The sequence below is a fragment of the Ascaphus truei genome, chromosome 5, assembly GCF_040206685.1.
Source record: "Ascaphus truei isolate aAscTru1 chromosome 5, aAscTru1.hap1, whole genome shotgun sequence".
Lineage (NCBI taxonomy): Eukaryota > Metazoa > Chordata > Amphibia > Anura > Ascaphidae > Ascaphus > Ascaphus truei.
The window spans coordinates 235,453,548-235,460,532 of NC_134487.1; positions in this window are offsets into that span (position 1 = coordinate 235,453,548).

The following is a 6,985-nucleotide window of genomic DNA, read 5'->3' on the forward strand; positions in this document are numbered from 1 at the left end:
TTTACAGAGGGGGTGTGTGTGTGAGAGACAGGAGCAGGGTGTCTCATGGAAAAGCTGAGATAACGGAGTGATTTATGTTACAGACATCTCCGTCTAGACATGTCAAAATTGGCAAGAGAGGGCCCTGCACTCCCATGGGACCCAGAGGGGACACCAGCTGTCCTCAACCTGTCATTGTGAATTGGTGGAGTGATCCCTAGCAGGGCATGGGTTAATAGAGTGATGTTCTGCATCTCTCTAGCAGTGAAAGAGTTAATTGAGTGATTCTCTGCAGACCTGTGTGTATCACGATTACAATGTTCTTCAAGTCTTTGTTACATATGCAAAGCTCTGCTAGTCTGTGTGTCATATGCCCAACACACTGCAGGTTTGTGTGTCATATGTCCAACGCTTTACAGGTCTGTGTGTCATATGTCCAATTCTATACAGGTCTGTGTGTGATATGTCCAACACTCTACAGGACAGTGTGTGATATGTCTGAGGCCTCGTTCAGGGTGCTGGCTTCGGAGGGAGGGCGTGCTGCCGTGCGTGCTGCCGTGCGTGCTGCCGTGAGAAACAAAGTATTCAATTTGAATACTGGTTGTCAGGGCAGCAACCGCCCTGTCTCCGAAGCCAGGAGTTGAAGCTGACTACAGTTTCAATAAACGAAAATTTCGTTTTTTGGAGCTGCAGCAGCGTCACAGGGACCTAGGCAGCCAATGAAATCATTCTTCAGAATGATTTCATGACTGCAACTTGGATACTTACCCTGCTGTGTGTAACCCCGCCCCCTCCCCAACGCTGAAAAGTCTGCTGGGGGATAAACACAGATCGCCCAGCAAACTGCAGCACTGCCTCCCTCCGGCCCTTCCTCCGAGTCCTGCAGCTGGCACCCTGAACGAGGCCCAACACTCTACAGGACAGTGTGTGATATGTCCAATGCTCTACAGGTCTGTGTGTCATATGTTCAACGCTTTACACTGTTTGAGTGATAAAAGTCTAAATACAGCAGTGTGCTGGTTAATCAACCAGACTCCACCTGGCTGATTAGGACTCTTAGAAAAAGCTTGATGTGAGAAACAGGACAGAGATTCCTTAGCTCACATTTGGGCTGCATAAGGAGAAAGAGAACTGCAGAGATTTCCTTAGCCCACAACTGGGCTGACCTGAGGAAAATATGTCGATACACACAAAAGGACTGTATGCTGACACCAACACAAGGGAACAAGACCTATACTTGGACACAGAGTGCCAAAGCACACAAGGATGGTGACTCAGAAGAACAAAGAGGCCTTCCCCTACAGCTACAACAACAGAAACAGGTAAGAGACTTTCATGTTGGACTGTTGTGTATATACAGTACTAACTGATATAACCGGCATTGCCCGAGATTTAATTTCCCTGCTCCCCTTCTCTCTCTGCTCCCCCCCTATCTCAGCTACCCCTCTCTCTCTCCATTCCCCTCTCCCCACCCTTCCCCTTTCTCCCCCCTTTCCACCCCCCTCTGTTTCTTCTCCGTTTACAGGAATGCGGCCACCCCCTTCACAGCTCCGGTTTCCCCCCCCCGTTCACAGCTCCGTTGCTCCCACTTCACAGCTCCGCCCCCCACCTTCACAACTCTGTCCCCCTCCCTGTCACGATGACACCAACTTTTTTTTTTTTTTTTTTCCAATGTTTTTATTAGGCAGTTAGACATTACAGCTTTCAAAACAAGTGACATAGCCTAACATTTTCCAAGGCAACATTTCTTTTTTTTTTTTTGGGGGGGGGAAACAGAGTGGCAACCGCAGTTGTCAGAAGAAAAAGGGGGGGGGTGCCTTCTGAGAGTGAAGGCAGAGAGGCAGGGGAAGGGGGGTATGAGAGATGGGGGGGAAGGGTGGGGGTAAGGCGAGGTGGGTTTCCCATTTGGCTAGTGAGTGAGTCTCTGTTTGGGGTCGTCTATTATGGAGAGAGGATAGGCTTCTGTCCTGTTGGGTTTGGCTGACGTTCCCTCGTGAGGAGGAACCAAGGTTCCCAAATATCCTCGAAGGCGGGGATTTTTTGTCTGGCAGTGGCAGTAAGCCTTTCCATAATCATTACCTCGCTGATTTGCTTTTTGATCGTGTTCAGAGCTGGCGTAGTTGTTCTCCTCCAGGAGGCCGCAACACAGCATCTCGCCGCGGTAAGAATGAAGGATGTTAATTTCCTGGTGGGCCGGGTAATGTCCGGCATAGGTGCGGCCAACAGGTAGGTCAGTGGTTCAATAGGAACTTCTAGGTCGGTGACCTCTTTTATCAAAATTTGGACCTTGGCCCAGTATTTCACAATTTCTGGACAGGTCCACCAGATGTGGGCCATGTCCCCTCTATTACCACAGCCTCTCCAACATTGGTCTGATGCCAGAGGGTAGATCTGGTTTAATCGTGCTGGGGTAAGATACCAGCCAAACATGATCTTATAAATGTTCTCCTTAATTGTGGTGCATAGGGAAGTTTCTGAGGCTGCCTGCCAGATTTCTTCCCAAGTCTCTCTCTCTATATTAATATTCAGGTCAGCTGACCATCTGAGCATATAATCATGCTGTACAGGGGTAGTTGCGTGCATTAGTGCGTTGTATATATCCGAGTTTAGACCCTTCTGATAGGTCTTGACCTCACACAGATTTTCGAACGTAGTGAGAGTGGGGTATTCTGGAAGAGGGCAGGTAGTCCGTACAAAGTTTCTAATTTGGAGGTATTTGAAGGTGTCCAATTCTCTCATTTTAAATTTGGTCCTCAATTCTTGGTAGCTCAGGAGCTTCCCTAGGCTCAGTAGGTCGACAATCGCCTCTATACCCCGTGTGTTAAAGTGGGCGAACAGTTTAGATCCACATCCCGGAGGGAATTTGGGGTTGTTAACGAGTGGGGTGAGTTGGGAGCTTGTGGAGGAGAGGTTATATTTATATTTGCATCTTGACCAGATATCCCACGTAAATCGTGAGGTCTGCAATTCAAGATTGTGTAAATGGCTATCTCCTCTGTCCAGGCTCCAGAGGCAGGCTTGCAGAGAAGGCATTTTGGCACATTGAGTCTCCATTTTAACCCAGCAACAGAGGGTCGGGTCTGAATTCCACATTACTACCTGCTTGAGCTGCGCGGCTAAGTAGTATTTATATAGGTCAGGAACCCCCATCCCTCCTCTGGATCTAGTTGTCATCAGGACCGATCTGGTGACTCTGGGCCTCTTGCCCTGCCAAATGAAGTGGAGTAATCTGTTCTGTATATATTTTAGATCAGCGCCCAGAACCTGGATCGGGAGTGTCTGAAAAAAGTACAACATTCTTGGGAGTATATTCATCTTAGTAGAGATCATCCTCCCGATCCATGAGATCTGATAACCTTCCCACCGATCTAGATCTTTTTTGATCTGGTCCCATAGTTTCGGGTAGTTATCCCGGTATAGGTCCCGATAGTGCCTAGATACATTAATTCCCAGATATTTAATACATGCGGGGCACCATCGATAGCTAAAGTTTAGTTTAAGGAGTTTGACTACGGGGTCGGGGAGACTAAGGTTTAGGGCCTCTGATTTGTCGCTGTTTATTTTATATCCTGATACCTTTCCAAACTCCGTCAGTTCCATCTGAAGGTTGGGGAGGGAAGTTAGGGGTCTGGTTAAGGTCAGGATGATGTCATCAGCGAATAAGGAGATTTTATAATGGTCGTTAGCAATGGGGATACCCTGGATGTTCGGGTTTTGTCTTATTTTAGTCGCCAGTGGTTCAATCGTGAGAGCGAAAAGGAGAGGGGAGAGAGGGCAACCCTGTCGGGTTCCATTTCTAATGTGGATTCGTTCGGTTCCTCCGCCTGCTAGTCTTACTGAGGCTGACGGATTTTGATAAAGCGCTTGGACACCCTTCAAGAACGAGTCACTGAACCAAAATTTTTTCAATGTGTGGTCTAGAAATAGCCAGTCAATTCTGTCAAATGCCTTCTCTGCGTCTAGACTTAGTAACATTGCCTTTGAGCCTGAAAGGTGGGCATGGTCAACTAAATTAATGATTTTACGTGTGTTGTCCGAGGCCTGACGGCCCAGGAGAAACCCGACTTGATCCATGTGTACTAGTCTCGGGAGGATAGGATTAAGTCTGTTCACCAGTATTTTACTATAGAGTTTTAGGTCATTGTTCAACAGAGAGATTGGTCTATAACTTCCACATTGGGTGGGGTCCTTCCCTTCTTTGAGTATTATGGCCAGATTGGCGGACGACATTGAAGATGGGATAGGACTTCCTTCTAGAAATGAGTTGAACAATTGCAATAGGTGAGTGGACAAGATGGGGAGAAATTTCTTGTAATAGGCATTTGTGAAACCATCAGGGCCCGGTGCTTTGGAGATCTTTGAGGCCTTGACGGCCGTTTCTAATTCATCCGCCGTTTTTGTGGCGTTCAGAATTAGGCTCTCCTCCTCTGTTAGCGAGGGGAGGTCGCAATCAGCTAGATAGTCAATGGCTGCCGAGAGCTCCTTTGGGTCTGGGTTAACAGAGTGGGCCCTTAGGTTGTATAATTTAGTGTAAAATTTAGTAAATTCCTCTGCTATTTTTGTTTCGTTGTATAAAAGCTCACCAGCACTATTCCGGATCACCGTTATTTGTGACCTTTTTTGTATTCCTCGTAACTTGCTAGCCAGAAGTCTATCAGCCTTGTTCCCTTTATCATAATACCTTTGACCCGTCCATTTAAGAGCTTTTTCTATGTTTTCCATTTGAATTAGTCTTAAATCGCTTCTAGCAGAAGTCAATTGTTTATAAATTCTCCGGGAAGGGTTATTTTTGTGTTGCTGTTCTAAGCTGATTATTTTGTCTGTTAGCTCTTTGGTTAGTTTGAGTTTAGTTTTTTTCCGATGGGAGGCAATCGAGATGAAATGTCCTCTGATTGTCGCCTTATGGGCTTCCTATAGGGCTGCCGGAGAGGAAACGGAGCCTGTATTTATTCGAAAATATTCCTTAAGGGATTTTTTGAGTTCCAAAACTGTCACAGAGTGATTCAGTAAGGAATCATTAAGTCTCCAGCTGTATGAGATCGTTTTCACAAATGGAATGGATAGGGTCATGGTGATAGGAGCGTGATCTGACCACGTGATTGGGCCGATATCTGAGTCTGTGGTGGCTTCTAGAATGTTCTTGGTAGCAAGGAAGTAGTCTATACGGGAATAGGTCTGGTGGGGAGCCGAGTAAAAGGTATAATCCCTTTGCCCCTGATGTTGTGTTCTCCAAATGTCCAAAAGAGAAAAGTCTCCCAAAATGTCTTTAAATTTTTTCCCCAATCTTTGTGACAGGGTGGAGTGTTGTCGTCCTGGGAGGCTCGATTTATCTTCTTTGGGGTTGAGAGCCATATTTAGATCGCCTGCAATAAGTAGCGATGATAGGTATTGTGGGTCAATTTCTTCCAGAACTTTTTTTAAGAATTCTGTCTGGTTCTCGTTTGGGGCGTATAGGTTAATAAGGGCGACTGTCGTGCCAGAAAGTGAGCCGTAGACCACAATAAATCTTCCCTCTGGATCTGCCTGGGTTTTTGTCAGATTAAATGGGGTGCCCTGACGGATCAGAATGGCCACCCCTCTGCGTTTGCTACTGTACGATGAGAAATAGCTCAACGGGTACGCATGTTGGAATGTTTTGGGCGGCTCCTGAGACGTGAAATGTGTCTCCTGGAGGAAAACAACATCACCCCCCGACTTCTTGATCTCCTGTAGGGCCAGGCGTCGCTTTCTAGTGTTGTGTAAGCCTTTAACATTTAGGGAAACAAACTTCAATGCTTTTAGATGGGACATTTTGTCTAGTGTTAATGTTCTCTTTGTATAGTCTTTGGGCTAAGGCTAGATGAGGGCAGCCAAATGGGCAGGGAGGTTAGGGTGGGTGGGGGTCCGCTGGGATAGAGACAGCGGGTAGAGGGAGAAGGGAGGAAGGTAGACCCTAACGGAGTCTAAAAGGTTTTAAACCGGTCTAGCCTAAAGGCCGGTTGGTGAGGTTTAAGACCCTTGGGGGCGGGTCCGACAACAGTCTCCAGTAGAGGCGGGCTAGGAGGAGACCCTTTGCCATATGAGATTGCGCCCGAACCGTCTTACACTGGGGTGTCCTAATTGATTAGGTTCATAGGGCACCTAATGCAGGGCTGGTAGGATCTATGAGGCCCAGGCCCTTTTTATTCCCCCTTCGCGTGTAGGGGCCTGAGGGAGGGATCTTCTTTTGTGTCCCCTTTTCAGTGAGGTGTAGGCATAGTGGGGGGTTAGGGAGGGAGAGGGGGAGTGGGCGAGGGTTGGTAGTAGTGGGGAGGGAGAGCGGGAAGTCTGAGGGTGAGTGTTGAAGGGAAGAGGTGAATGAGGAAGGGGGGAGGGGGGATGGGGAGGAGGGGGCAGGAGAGGGTAGGGGGGGGGATAGGGGGGAAGATCGGGGTGGGTGGGGGAGGGAACAGTTTGCATACATATACTGCATGGTGATTCTTTCAAACAATAAAAAACATATCGAGTATACTGTGTGAGTTATCTGACAGTCAGATTAGGTATATTCATCATTGAGGAGAAGCTCTAGGCTCTTGGGCTCCTTTGGGGTGGTAGAGTTAGGGGGCTTCTCTGAAAGGAGATGATCCTTGGGGGGGAAAGGGAGGGAGAGGGGGGGGTGGAGTGAGGGGAAAAGTGGTGGGAGGGGGTCTTCATCACAGGGAGGGGGGGGGGTAGGGGGGAGAGGAGTGATTTCACATACTATTCCCACTTAGTGTGCTTTTTGAGCATCAGGGAGCATACAAGATGTACAATACATATTCCTTCACAGTGAAAAAATAGGGAAAAGATCCCCAGTACCGTGCTCAGCTAAGTGGTATTCCTTGTAGAAATGATTGTAGGTATATGTCATATAATCAATAACAAGTTGGAGAAACCGTCTTATGAAGCATGTAAGCCGTGTGTTCCATACAGTTAACCCTTGCTCCTCTGTGGCGGGCGGGACCTGTATCTAACGGTGAAATCAGTGTAAAATATCTGATTACCTAAG